This window comes from Megachile rotundata, chromosome 4 (assembly GCF_050947335.1).
Source record: "Megachile rotundata isolate GNS110a chromosome 4, iyMegRotu1, whole genome shotgun sequence".
NCBI lineage: Eukaryota > Metazoa > Arthropoda > Insecta > Hymenoptera > Megachilidae > Megachile > Megachile rotundata.
The window spans coordinates 10917003-10932598 of NC_134986.1; the positions used below are offsets into that span (position 1 = coordinate 10917003).

A 15596-nucleotide genomic window follows, 5' to 3' on the forward strand; every position below is an offset into this window, starting at 1 on the left:
GCAGCTTTTTGTCATTACAGAAAGAAGAAGAACGGTACATCGTTAAACCTATAAGAACTACACGTATTTCTGTCTCATTATAGCACCGGTCTCCGAACGAGATTCCAAGATCGATAAAGATTGTTACTAATAACACATTGTAAATCCATTAAGGATATCCTACCGGTTGTCTGTGGTCCAGTAATACGACCGTCATGAAATGTAAATGAGCCTGAACACCTCGAACGACCACTGTCGGTTACGCGGACTGTCCATTCTTTTTTCTCCTGTACCATGGGGTCCCATTAAAGGTTGCCGTGCGTTTCCAGGGATGCGTTTTCACGTCGTGACAGGGAAATCACGCGAAGAAGTGGAAACTATCGTGGTGGGAGCCGGTTCAAAGGAAACGTTCAGCAACGGGAGCAACGAACGATAAACTGTCCCTCCGTAAGCCGGGATCGATTCACACAAGGAATCCAACGATGCCGATTTATTACGCTCGTCGTAGATTTACGCCGTTGAAAGACTCATTTCGAGTTGTAGAACGTTAAATCGAACGATCATGCGTACCTAATTACCACCGGGTAATTAGCAGTCGATTTAGTGGCACTCTAGGTTTGACGAGCGATGACGAGAGTAAACGTGATGCGAAATTTAAGCGTGAAACGAGATCGCGTGCAACGATTCTGAATCATTTTCTTTCGCATTATTCTGCGGGATCCTGCTTTATAATCGACGTTGAGAAATCTGAATCTTCAGGAAACTTCGTGCACAAGTAATTACAACTCGCTCTGAAAGGAACTTTGTTATCGACTGCTGATACGTTGTGACTTCAACGAAAATTTGATTCCTTAATTTTTAAAATCTAGTTTAATTTTTGTTCACATCACGTGTTGATACTTATGCGAAAATTGAAAATGAAGTATAGTGGTTGCACACAGAATTGAAGAGGTCTCTTCCTAACCTTCACGACATGGTAACTAAAATGGTTCCTAACCTTCAAGACGTGATAACTAAAATGGTTCCTAACCTTCAAGACATGATAACTGTTTTTAAAAGCATGGAATTATGATCCTTGAAAGTACCTTATATAACCTTTTTCAATTTCGTATAATCTTTTAAATGAATTAAATCTATAAATAAACTACATGTCACCATAACCTAAAATTTTATTTTAACCGATTAAAATCCTGTAAACAGAAAAGAAATCTAAAGGAGAGATTGGTCTAGACCGTAAGAAAGTTTTCGAGCTAATTATAAAATTAAATGGAGCACACGACAGCAAGAAAACGTTTCTAGTCGCTGTTTCAGGAGAGCCATAACAGGTTCATTAACTATCGGCCGCGTTTATAAGCAAACTTAGTGCCAGTCGTTTAAGTTCTTGCTGCTTTACAAGTAATTATTCTTAATTACTTCAAACTGCCGCTACGTTACGCGATGTTCGTTAGTTTGCTATTACAACCTGATGTATCATATTTTAATTAAACATTCAAAGTCCGGTTAATAAAATTAGCTCGATGTATTAGGGCAACATTCGTTCTGTGGCAAGTTCTCGGTTTCCTTCAAATAATTAACGTTTTTAAACAGGGTTACTAACGAGTCCGGTTAAATTAACTTATTGAGGTTAGGTTATTAAATTACTGGCCAACTTTGTATGGGAAAATTAATTGTTTTTATGGACGACAAATTTTAACAATATTTTATGGGATATTTCTATATCACAGTTTTACCTGCTTGTTACGTATAAATATTGTAGTTATACCTTCTCATCTTCTGCGAATATTATAGTTATATCTTCTCGTTTTCCATGAATAAAACTCAACGCGAAGTTAACGTAATCGTTTTGCTATCGAGATTCACTATGATAGCTACGTACACTGTAATTATTAGGTTGTTACATATCAAATGGTTGACTCCGGAATGTTAAAAGCCTGACACTGTTTGATGATATAAAAGTATCGTGAAATAGCACTTATGGTACATCAATTTGAAGCGTAAGATTTTCTCGAGATGACTATATAAACTTTTTGCAAATATTTTCTGTAATAACGGGCGTAGAATCGGTACATCAATCATTATTATTACTTTGGAGTTTTTCGAATCGATTAGATGTTATTGGCTACTAGCCATTTCGTAACAGAAATATTAAGTAATGTTTAGGAATATAGGAGTGTACAAAAATTGAAGTATGAAATTATAAAAAGATGGAGGAATTGAAGTATAAAAATGTACAAGTATAGAACAATTGAAATATAAAAATATAAAAACACAAATATAAACTATTCACATACAAAAACATAAAAATACAAAAATATAAAAGTATTGAAATATAAAAATATAAAACTATTCAAACATAAAAATATAGAAGTATAGAATAGTTGAAATATAAAAATGTACAAATATAAAACAATTAAAATATAAGAATATAAAAACATACAGATATAAAACTTTTTAAGCATAAAAATATAAAAATGTTCATACATAAAGTTATTCAAGTACAAAAATATAAAATTATACAAATATAAAATTATTAAAATATAAAAATATAAAATTATAGAAATATAAAAATATAAAATTATTGAACTACAAAGATATAGAAATATGAAATAATTGAAATATAAAAATATATAAATATTGAAATATAAAGACACAGAAACATAAAAAAATTGAAAAATAAAAATACACAAACATAGAACAACCGAAACATAAAAATAAAAATATAAAATATCTAAAATATAAAAATAGGTCAACAGAAACTGAAAAGTACACAAAATTTGACGAATACTATAAATACCAGCTGCTCCAAAAAATTGTATAAACACAGCAAATAAAAAATAATCACAGTAAATAAAAAAGTGTAAATAAATTTCTCTTCAAAAATTAAAAAAATCAGGATTAGATATCGCGTACGATTACGGTAGTAGTAGAAATACCAGACCGTTCCATAGACAGTAAATTCCTTTTTGCAACACTCTAGCCAGTTTACCTGTTCTAAATCCATCGTCGAATGGAAATCAGATCTCGAAAGACGCGTTTCACGTTTTAGAGTTCGACGTTTTATATGTACGATAGGTTCGGATCGAAGCTGCATCCACGAGCAGGTGCATCTAGAATTCGCGAGGACGTGAGCGGAAACGTCGGCGTATGCGTCAACTTTCTAGCAACGGAAGCGCGGTAAATCTCGCGTGAATACCAAAAGATCGAAAAGAAATTTCTCGGCGTGCTAGAATCTTTCTTAATTTCCATATTCCGCATGTTCGAGTGTTGCTGCTTCAGCACGGTCGTTACCACGCTGATAATTTACCTCAAATACATTAATTGTTAGGCACATTAGATACGTTCATTATTAGATACTTAGACATGTTAATTATTAAATACGTTGATTATTAGATACATTAATTATTAGATACGTTCATTGATTAATCTGATGCATTTATAATGCGTGTTATTAACAACGTGAATACTTAATATTTCAAATTAATTTTATAACTTGTTAATTTATTTAAATTATTCGATATTAGTTTCTTCCGCTTTTCTGTGGAATACATTCTGGTCAAGGCGAGTCGATGCTTTTAATTTTTCTTCAGTGAATTGTTTAAGAGATCACTTTTTATATGTACTATGTACAATGTACTATATGTACTATGTACTATGTACAAAAATTATACTGCTATGATAAATTATACTAAGGTGATAATACTTATATATGTTTTAGTAGATTTTAATCGACGATTTTATAGGTAGTTCATGTGTATAGGGATTGATGTAATTGAATTTTGTAGTTTCGAGCAAGAATAATCACTACGGATGTTGTAGTCAGTATGTGAAGATATTTCTTACACGTGATAATCATATGGGAAGTTCTCATCATTCCAACATTCTTACATTCTCAAATATCCAACTGCTCATATTTCCAAAGTTACACATTCTCAAATTTCCAAATTTCTATATTCTTAAGTTTCTCCTTATATTTCCAAATTCTTACATTCCCATATTTTTAAACTTCCAAATTCTCACGTTCCAAGTTCCTAAATATTCAGGTGCAAAAATTCCCAAATACCCATGTCTCGACGTCCCCAAATCCCCACGTCCCCAAATCCCCACCTCTCCGAATCCCGACATCCCAAAATCTCCAAATCCCTAAATCCTCACGTCCCCAAATTCCAATGATCCCAAATTCCCACGTCCCCAAATCCCAACGATCTCAAATTCCCACGTCCCCAAATTCCTATATCCCCAAATCCCCACGTCCCCCAATTCCCACCTCTCTGAATCCCGACATCCCAAAATCTCCAAATCCCCAAATCCCCACGTCCCCAAATTCCTATATCCCCAAATTCCAACGATCCCAAATTCCCACGTCCCTAAATCCCCAAATCCCCAAATTCCCAAATCCCCAAATCCCCAAATTCCCAAATCTCCAAATCCCCAAATCCCCAAATCCCTAAATCCCCAAATCCCCAAATCCCCAAATCCCCGAATTCCCAAATTCCCAAATTCCCAAATCTCCAAATTCCCAAATCTTCCCATACCAAAATCCCCAAATCCTAAAATCCCAAAATCCCAAAATTTCCAAAAATCCCCTAAAATTCTCGAACCTCCAAGAATCCCCAAATTTCTAAATACCCAAAAATCCCCTAAAATTCCCGAACCTCCAAGAACCCCCAAAATCCTCCTCAATGTTCCACAACCTGGAGAAGTCCACAACGAGAATCGCGCGATCACATCCCGTATCGGAAAGCGTCTCGTTAGAAGGCGAGAAATTTCGAAGTAGTTTACCACGGCCGAAGTGTAGGCAGCTTGGAGAAGGAAAAAAGAAAAAGAAATGAGGAACGCGGTGTCGTGTTCCTATCGTAAATCACCAACGAAAATACAATAATGCAAGGAGGTTCTCGGTCGCGCCATAAACCAAATCGCATCGGTTGACCCGGCTTGACCCGTTCGGGGAGCTTTTGTGCGACATATTTTCTTCGTTTTGCCCTTTTTCCCCGTTCCACGACCACGGGGGCACCGGTTCGGTTCGGTTTGGTTCTTTAAACGGGAATTCCTCAAGGTTCCTGGTCCACGAGACGACGGGTTAGACACGAGAAGATCCTGTCACTTCACCGTAGGGTGGCCTTGCGGTCCTACAAAATAATCATATAACGTGCTTGACTGCATATCTGCATACCATAATGCTTGTCCCGTGTTTGTCCACCTTTCTCTCTCGTACCATTGTCCCGTGGTACAAAATGACAAACAGATTCACGGAATCCTTGCTGAATTGTACCGTTTCTCTACAAACTCGTCTGTAATCCATTCATACTGTCACCGTGCCAGTTTCGATACTTTCTTGATATACATTATTCATAAAATATTATAATTGGATTTGGAGTTGTTAAGGTAACAAAAGGTACAACAAATTTAATCAAAATTTATTGATGTTAAATTTGAAGTGGTCAAGTTTCTTTTTTTTGTAGATTTCCATGTTGCACTCCACAGACTTATTGTACCAACTTTTTAATTCACAGCTACTTTGATCTCAAAATATATGTTCCCAATGTCAAAAAATATATGTCCATGTCATTATTTATTATCGTACCACAATTGATCGCCAGGCAACTTTTGAGTGAAAGTCAAACAACAGTCAATTATTAAAAAACTGGTAGCCGATCAGGATAGCACGCATGATCGATGATCCACGCGAACAGCATCTTTATCGAACGAAATCGGCAGAACTCGAAACCGCGGTCAGATTTTATCGCTCACCTTTATACAGCTGTCTCATACACGTATTAAACGATTGGTATTGCTCATCGACAAGCTATAACTCGAGCTAATATATTTAGAGACGCAACAGCGAGTTGAGCAGGTTTCCGTGCTTCGTTCTGGACTGATAAGGAAACCATCGAACCGTATTGAAAGATCATGATCGTATGATAGATACCCGTGCTTTTCTCGTTTAATCTTGATCCAAGAAATTCATGGGTTACTTTCTCCAAACAGGAGAAACGATTCTGGGATATCGTTGATTAACGATGAATTTATGTACGGTTTTTATTTTGTTGAAGAAAAAAAGGTATTTACATGTTCGAGGAAAATTATGAGGACTTATATGTTTATGGAGTGTACTTGCAGAGGTGATATTTTATTTTCTGAGTCATTCACGCTTGTATTAACGTAATATTGAGTCTCAAATTAGTTCGCTGTATTGGTACTTTAGCTTTATCTTAATCTTGTTTAATTTTAGAATACAGGTAAATTGAGGCGGGTAAACTTGTAATAAAGATTTCATCGCTTTTCTGAATCTTTCCGATTCAACTTTTTCTGGACGTTATTAGTCGGGACGTTAATTAACACACTGACGCAATGAAATTATTTTGAAAATTTCATGTCTTGGACCTATATTTTTTTTGTTGAATCAAGGTTCATATTATTTAATTTAAAAGTTGTAGATTTAATTAAAAATCTTTGAGATTTAATAATACGTATCTCTTATTATTGAAAGTATGAATTAATTTTGAATCGCTGATACAGAAATGTTGAATTTAGGAATTTTATTGTAAAATATAATTCGACTTAAAGTTTTAAAACACTTTGTTCTCCGCAGGTGTCATTAACACACAATGGATGACGCGGTATTCAAAGTGTTAATGAATTAATTAACCTCACTGGCACGTCCAGATTTGGTGTACGAGGGTTAGACAATGCAGCAATTACTTGATAAATTAACTGCAATTGAATACATAAATGTGTTAAAAGAAAAGATTAAGCATGAAATAAAATTGACACACAACAGATATGTACAAGTTTTAGGAACGAATTAAAAAAAAATTGAAGCGAAAAATATTTTTAGAACTGCATTGAAATCTGAATAAAATAGTACAAGTATAGATATAACCAAAAATTAATTTGCAGCATGATAAATTAACTGAAGTAATTAGAACAAGAAGATACTTCATTCAATTTTAATTTAATTGCAAATGCAATATGTATATGAGAATATTTATACAAAATTAATAGCATCAATTTAATTTTGAATACTACTATAGCAAACAAGACATGTAATTTTTGTTTAATTTTTAAAATAAAATCAAATTACCATTTTTACTTATTTACATGACAAAAATGAGGTAAATCAAGTAAAACAAGTGGGAAAAATAAAAATACGACTTTTTCATTGTTTTTCATTCTCACAAATTATACGAAATTTATTCACATAAAAATTATGTCAGTAAATACATATATCTGTTGCCACTTACATATTAATAATTATACAGTACTATCTATCAATAAACATTCGAATTTCCTAATTTCTGCACCAGAAGTCATTCACTTTCATCTTCTAAATGTTACGAAAATATTTCAGATTATTTATGATACTTCCCGTTCATTTCCATGCATGCGAATGATCAATAACTTCCTTTCCAAGGCATCCGATTGTTAAACAGAATAGAAATTCTCCCCGATAGAATTATTACAAATAGGAAATCTGATAGAACTCATAATTGTAAGTTACTGAACTTGAACTTGCATAGTTCATTACGGTTGCGAGTGAGTTTTAGTTCGTTAAGAGGGAAAAGATTGCACTACACCTCTCGGATGGCTCGATAACGCTGCTTTCACTAATTCATTTCGCGCGTATGAATTACGAATAAATTTCATAAATAACCCTTCTAGAGAGCCTGTACCTAAGGCGATTGTTTACGATCAGCCACTATAGATCAATGGCTAAAACATCGACTTCCGTATTTTTAGCGCGTGCACGTGGAAAGCTGTCCGTCGAAATTCATACGAGTGAAAATCTATGTTTAGCGAACTGGAGAGAAAAGTATGCCAACATGAGACACGGTTTCATAGCCTATATCCTATGGGCGTTCAATTAAATTTCTAGTTAAATTTATGTCATCCGTGTCGGCGAATAACAATTTCACGGCAGATAACAGATGAAATACATCCAACTTTCTTATATATGTGTAATACATCGGAACCGGCTGTGGGAAAGTTAATTATTCGATGAAAGGCACTTTTCATTTCTAATTTGGAGCAAAAGCGAGAAAAGTCGAATAAAACCTAAATGTAAATACTATGGTTATGCTTCCATGTAATTGCGATGTAACCTCTTCATCGAACGTTTACTTTCTTATTTTAACGAGGGGATAATAAATTGGATGAAGGATAAATTAATCACGGTGGATAAATGATGGAATGGGGATTTTGGGATTTTGGTATGGGAGGATTTGGAGGTTTGGGAATTTAGGGATTTGGGGACGCGGGGATTTGGAGATATGAGGAATTGGGGATTTAGGGATTTGGGGGCGTGAGGATTTGGGGGCGTGGGGATTTGGGGACGTGGGGATTTGGGGATATGGTGATTTGGGGATTTAGGGAATTGGGGACGTGGGGATTTGGAGACGTCGGGATTTGGGGACGTGGGGATTTGGGGACGTGGGGATTTGGAGACGTGAGAATTTGGGGACGTGGGGATTTGGGGATTTAGGGATTTGGGGGCGTGGAGATTTGGAGACGTGGGGATTTGGGGACGTGGGGATTTGGGGACGTGGGGATTTGGGGACGTGGGGATTTGGGGACGTGGGGATTTGGGGACGTGGGAATTTGGAGATATGGGGATTTGGGGGCGTGGGAATTTGGGGATGTGGGGATTTGGAAATATGGGGATTTGGGGGCGTGGAGATTTGGAGACATGGGGATTTGGGGACGTGGGGATTTGGGGAAATGGGGATTTGGGGACGTGGGGATTTGGGGACGTGGGGATTTGGGGACGTGAGAATTTGGGGACGTGGAGATTTGGAGATATGGGGATTTGGGGGCGTGGAGATTTGGAGACGTGGGGATTTGGGGACGTGGGGATATGGGGACATGAGGATTTGAAAAATATTGGGATTTTGGAATTTGGAGATTTGAAGATTTGGGAATTTATTCCATCATAAATTATAATTTTGGTGAGGAAGACTGCGTTGCATGAATTTACCTCCTTGTTTTTATTAATCCGAGGTTGAAAATTATGAACAATGTTCTGTAAAATTCATGATGTGTAATGTTTCATGTAAAAAAATTTGACGTATTAATATATTTAGCTAATCTGCATAAAAAAATTTAGTTTAAGAAGGGGTTGTGTATTAATTTAACTGATCTGAAATTTTCAAAGTTGACAGTATAAAAATATTTTCAACCCTTAAACCCACAACAAACATACCATAAAATTTTTGTACATTGTGAAATATGAATAAACTTAAAATGATCTCTTAATCAAGAAAACAGTATAACACAGTCATAACCCCATAATCCAGCATTAAAACAAATTTCGTAGAAAATGAATCATAAATTTCCTCAGCAATGACGTGAAATTCCAGCAAAGATAATTTCCACCATCTATTATTTGCTACGCATACGTTCCTCATTTACTTCACCGGCTTATCGCCATCGCTATCAATAATTTACGACGTCCATCACCGTCCTGAAGCAACGACAACGTAATTATTAACACCTTCTGTTAATGAAACATTAAAAAGCAGCGTACAGTACGGGGTTACGTAAGCAGACAGCAAACACGAGCAATCTCTCCGTGCAGGATGATGTACAAACCCGGCGTATCTTCGAACAACGACAAACACGAGCCACATGTAAATCACCGGAATGATATCGCACCACCTTAATCGTCGTTCCATAAACGTTTCGGCGTGTTCCGTGTGATTTTCGAGTTCCACCAGAGGGAACAGCAATAAAAGGCGACGACGACGAGCCAGCCACACCATCAAATGCATATATAGGGTGGTGAAGAAACTTCTTGCCAAATTTTAGTATCATACTCTTTTATGTAGTATTGTATACGTAAATGTGGGCTTGAAAATTTTTCTTGTGGAAATTGTTAGAAAGATATAATAGGTAGAATTATAACGAGATAGGATTTAAGGATTCAATATATAGGAGATATTTGTGATATCACTTTATGATTGATATGGAAACAAAATGGCGACACAGCCCCATCAGAATTTAGTTAGATGACAAATTTAGAAATGGTGGAATTTGTGGATTTACGAATTTGGGAATTAATAAATTTGAGGATGTAGGAGTTTGACTATTTTGGGATGAACAAATTTGGGGATGTAGAGATCTGACAATTTAGGAACGAGAAAATTTGAGGATCTTAAGATTCAGCAGTTTGGGAATTAAAAGACTTGAGGATCTACAGGTTTGACAATTTAAGAACGAACAAATTTGAGGATCTAACGATTTAACACTGTGGAAATTAAAAAACTGATGGATCTAGAAATTGAACAATATAGAAATGAACATAGTTGAGGATTTATAGATTTGACAATTTAAGAATGAAAAAATTTGAGGATCCAAAAATCTGACAAAATACATTCATCCTCCATCAAACAAGAAGGAACTCAACAATAAATTTCTCCTTTATTCTAAAAAATTTCACTCATCTTGCAAAATACTTTTAATATCCTCCACAAAATGATTCCTAAAGTTAAGAATAGAAGGAGGTATAAAAATGTAAGTATCTACTTAGTTGCCACCCCGTATAGCACGAATACGGCAATTCGCCGTGCAACCACGGAAATATTTCTCGAATTGAACGAAAGTGTACGCCAGCCGTGTGAATTATTGCGTTTGAACATATTCGCGTGGTACCGAGGCCTGGCTAAAGGTACTCTGAAACATTGCTCGTTCCACGGACGTAGGCCAGGCAATTTCGATACCAGGAATCGCGGTAACGAGGAACAACGAACACTTTGTCCAACGGACTACGAGTAAGCATGCAGAAATCGCTAAAACACAGCCCCGAGGTTCCTCAACCACGTGCTCGAGCCTTGTAAACCAACAACGTTGGATAAGTTTGCTCGGCTTTTTTTCCCCTTTGTTTCTTTGCTGGATGCCTTCCCTTCGGCCCGGTTAAATGCTCTTTTCTTTTCGCAGAAGTGAAATTTATATTCATAAGAGGAAACTCGTGCGAGGGAACACGGGGTTGAGAAAGTGAGCTACTTTTATTTCTGAATATATTACCTAGTCTTAAGATGCTTGATGTCTAATATTTATTTTTTAAATTTTCGAAAAATTACTTTATACAGACGCAAGGTGGAGGGAAGTAATGTTTGCTACGAGTTATTTATTTAAAATGAAAGAGAAATGTTAAAGGGTTGTAGCTTATCTCGAAAGGAAAGTAGAAATATTTTCATAGAATGAATCAATAAATCCATGAACCTCAAATTTATCTAAAGGTATAAAAATAGGTTTGCAGGAATGTTGAAATATCTCTGCGATACACACCCTTCGATATTATCGCATTTCTTCTTATTTGATCACTTTAGTCTTCATCTCGAAATTGATCAGAATTTCTGCAACGGAATTACGAAGATTCGATCGCGTCCGATCGTCAACAACATTTTCACAATGGAAATTCCGTGTAAAGCAAACGCATACACGCAAACCGAGCAACTGAATCGAACTAATTGGATCGTCCTGTTTAAATCCACGATCCTAAATAGTATATAAACAACCGTGAAAGCGGCCGATTCACTTTTCCTTATCTCGACAGTTGCTCCACTTGAAAAGTTTCGCAGCAAGTTTGAAAACGACAGTCTTCACGTGTCTCCATATTCGTCGTTCCTTCCCTTTCTTACGTCCAATTAAACTATAAAACCAACTCGTTCCTTTTAAAATGGTATTACGCTCGTTCCTTAAATTAACAACTTTATTTTTCGATCAACGAGCGGCGAATCGAGACATTCCGACCGAATATAGTCGTACACGTCGTTTCCCGCGATATTTCGTCGATATCTCGTAATGAGAGGAAACACTAACGGTGTATAATTTCAGTATATATTCGTACGTTATGATAATTAGTTTCAATTCGGACAGAAAACTGTCTGTATCCCTTCAGTTTAATTTCAACTTTCGTCTTCGTTCCAATATATCTTCCGAAAAATTTTCAAATGATTTTGTTATTTAAAATTGTTGCAAAATTACGTTTATAATATTTCGAAGCTTGAGGAGTGATAAAAATGACTATGTATATTTTCCGAATTTTTGTTGTATTTTTGTGTCAAATACCGTCATATCTGACGTCTCTTTTGTTAAAATAAACATAACGTAAATAACGAATTATCAGCTGAGTATCATGATATGATATTATAACTTTGAAAGTGAGTTTTGGGAAAATATTAAAACAGCGTGTTATGAATAAAATCAGCAACAAAGTTGAGAGAAATTATGATTGTCGAAAGATAAGGTGAAATAATGAATATCTGAATGGACATTATACAGAAAATTCATTAAACATTCATTATGCAAAACATTCATTATCCAGAGAAACTTCGCAGGAAGTAATTTTTTAATTTTACCGTCGGAAAAGAGTTTCGAAAGAAAAACCTTCCACATCGAACAGAAAAAAGCAAACAGTCGCGGGTTTCTGGAGCATATCTACGGAATTTGTTTCTCCGATACGTTCCCCGCATTCTACCTTTTTCCAAACAGATCCTAATGTTGAGTTTCGTGTTTAATGATCTGATATTTGGATTTGGAGAAAACACGAGGTGCAAACGAAATTCGGATATGTCCGAAATAATTCGGACCACGATGCTTTAAATTGTGGTAAGAAATAGGGATGTAAATGATTATCCAGTTAAATCACTGAACAGAAAAGTAAACAGTGAAATTCCAGTAATTAAGCTCGAAGTTTAATCTAAATGTTCCACGGCATTGTAAATCAAATCCACCGCAAACTGACCGTTTCTGAGACAGATCTCAAGGACGATTTATTAAAAAGCACCGTAATTTATTATTCGAACGCGTGATCGAACAAACACGATTTCGCTTTTCCAGTTTCCGAACTCGTATAAACGAGAAGTTCGAAAACATAAATCAAAAATCCTGTTCCACGGATTTAATATCTGGTCGTATATTCGAAAAAACTGCATCGTAATTGATCAACGTCTAACATCGAAAACACGGGGCTTTGAATCCACCTGAATAAAAAATTAAGTCTGACTTATTTCTTTAGGAATCGGTGGAAGAAATGATTAGCGAGCTCCAAAATATACGTATGCAAATTGACGACATTTCAATGCAGGTTTCTTTTCACGTGGATCGATTCTTTGTAATGTTCTGCTTAAGAGAGTTCGATAATGCATAGAATGTCAAAACAAGAGGTGGTTCGTGAGATATTGCACATTTTTTAATAACATATGTCACATCGATTTAATACTTTTTGACAGATAGTGTTTCGGAGAAATTGTCGATATATGTACATATGTGTAATCAGAGGATATATGATACTATTTAAAAAAATAACACTGTAGAATGGAAGATTCCGTTTAAAAGAAAAGTACTTCACATTAAAATCTTTTGTAGAACTAACCTTGGGAAAAATTGATTTTACCATCGTGAACTTCAATGCAGTTGAACTCTTGACATTTCAAAAATAAAATAACGAAGCAACAGTTGAATGTTATACAAAAAAGTATAACAACAAAATAGCAGAAAATTTGACAATAAAATAGTAGAAAAAATAAGTAATAGTATAAAAAAATAATACTCAGAATAGTAATAAATCCCATAAGATAGAACCCTAAAATACATAAAATAAAAAAAAAATAAACAGTAAAATAAAACTCTACAATATACAATAAAAATAGAATTGTAAAATACTATAAAATAAATCAACAAAATACTAAAATAAAATATTTATAAAAATAAAAAAAATACAGGTGATTTTACCCTCTCAAGATACGTGAGTCCATTAAACCCTAAAGGGGTTAAAGAACTCCCTTTTCTTCCACAACCAACAGGGTCCAGGAACAATTAGAAATCTCCAGATGGTAAAAAATGAGTTGACGTAGGGAATTTTTGATTTCCATTCTCCGGGGCGTTCTTTAGCCCCGTCGATCGTACACCTCGCACGCAAACACGCTTAACCGCGAGCGTACGCGACAATAGCGGTACCGAAGTCGTTTTATTGTCGCGGTACTTATTGTCCGAGTGGTATCACCACTCGTAAACACTGTCCCGCCGCTGAAAGCATGCTTCGTGGGCAGATTTCGTAATCGTTTTAGAGGTTACGACGAAGGTTAGACCTACAGTGAGACCAGCTTTTCCCGCTTCCACTAAAACTATCCTGTCCGTTGCGACGCATTGCGGACCTCGGGGACCAAACGAACCAATAGTGAGTGCATTATCAACCCTTTCACACTCGATATTTCTACGCGAAAGATACGTGAAATTGTTCCCTTTAATTGACATCAGATTTCTTGCGGACGAAATTATCTCTACACTTGCGTAAGTGAAATATTTAGTTCTTTATGGTTTTAGTAACTATTGATTATTTCATTAATGTATAGTTCAAGGATGTAAGTTGCAAGGTGGGTAAATATTATTAAATGTTATTAGGAAGTTATTGGTACATATTTGTACTACCACTGGTACTAATTAGTAACATTGGTAATATTGGTGATTGGTCATATTGATAATTAGTGATATTGGTGACTGATAATATTAATGATTAATGATATTGGTGATGGGTAATATTGATGATTGGTGATATTGATGATTGGTAATATTGGTGATTGGTAATATTGATGATTGGCGATATTGATAATTGGAAACATTGATGATTGGTAATATTGATGATTGGTAATATTGATGATTGGTAATATTGATGATTGGTAATATTGATGATTGTTGATATTGGTGATTGGTAATATTGGTAATTGGTAATATTGAAAATTGATAAGATTGCAAATTGGTAATATTGGTAACTGACAATCTTGCTAATTGATAATATTGGGAATATTGGTAATTTGTAATATTGGTAACTGATAATATTAGTAATTGGTAATCAGCAATATTAATTAGTACTAATCAGTAACATCACCTCATATCACTATTAATCAATATAAACAAATAAAGATGTCCTAAAAATTGTTTAAAAAACCATGTCAAAGGTATCTAATACGCCCTAACTTTTAAACTGGACTGTTATGATATAACTACCATGAGAATACTGAATTACGGAGTGAGGAGATTATTATAGCACTCTAAATGTCATTTCTTGATTTTATAAATGCACTGATACGTACACCATCCGCAAAACTAAGTTTTACTACACGATTTCAAATTTAAAGGAAAATAAATGTCATGTGTGTTATGTACACAAGACTTGAAAGGGTTAACGTAATACACGTAAATTCGAAATTTGTAAAGACTATGAATGTATAACCATCAATAACTACAACAACACTTTGATCTTTGCTGACATTGACTTTCATATAAACACTTCCTATAAGCAAAGAACAATTCAACCGCCTTTTTTATTACCACTATTAAATAACAAATACTTCAATCATTAAAACTACATTCTAACTGAAATTAATTTAAAAAACACCCTATTTGATAAATCATTTGTTTGACAAATCACCCCATTTGATACATAAACCCGAAAAGAAAGTAGCGGATCTGCATATTTTCAAACGTCACTTTTCGCGCGTTTTTTTAAAACCGCAATTACCTCCAAAACGACGCATCATTCATAACTCGATAACACTGTCAACTGTCCCAGTCGAAAGTAAGCATCAAAAACCACAATAAAGAAAAGAAAGACATGAAACGCT

At 35.1% G+C, this 15596-nt stretch overlaps 1 protein-coding gene across 3 annotated transcripts in view; it reads right to left on the bottom strand.

Annotated features, from left to right (window-relative positions):
• The window catches only part of LOC100880451 (uncharacterized), an 86974-nt gene that overhangs the window by 70789 nt on the left and 589 nt on the right, over positions 1 to 15596 (bottom strand). The gene's annotated exons all lie outside the window — the stretch shown is intronic.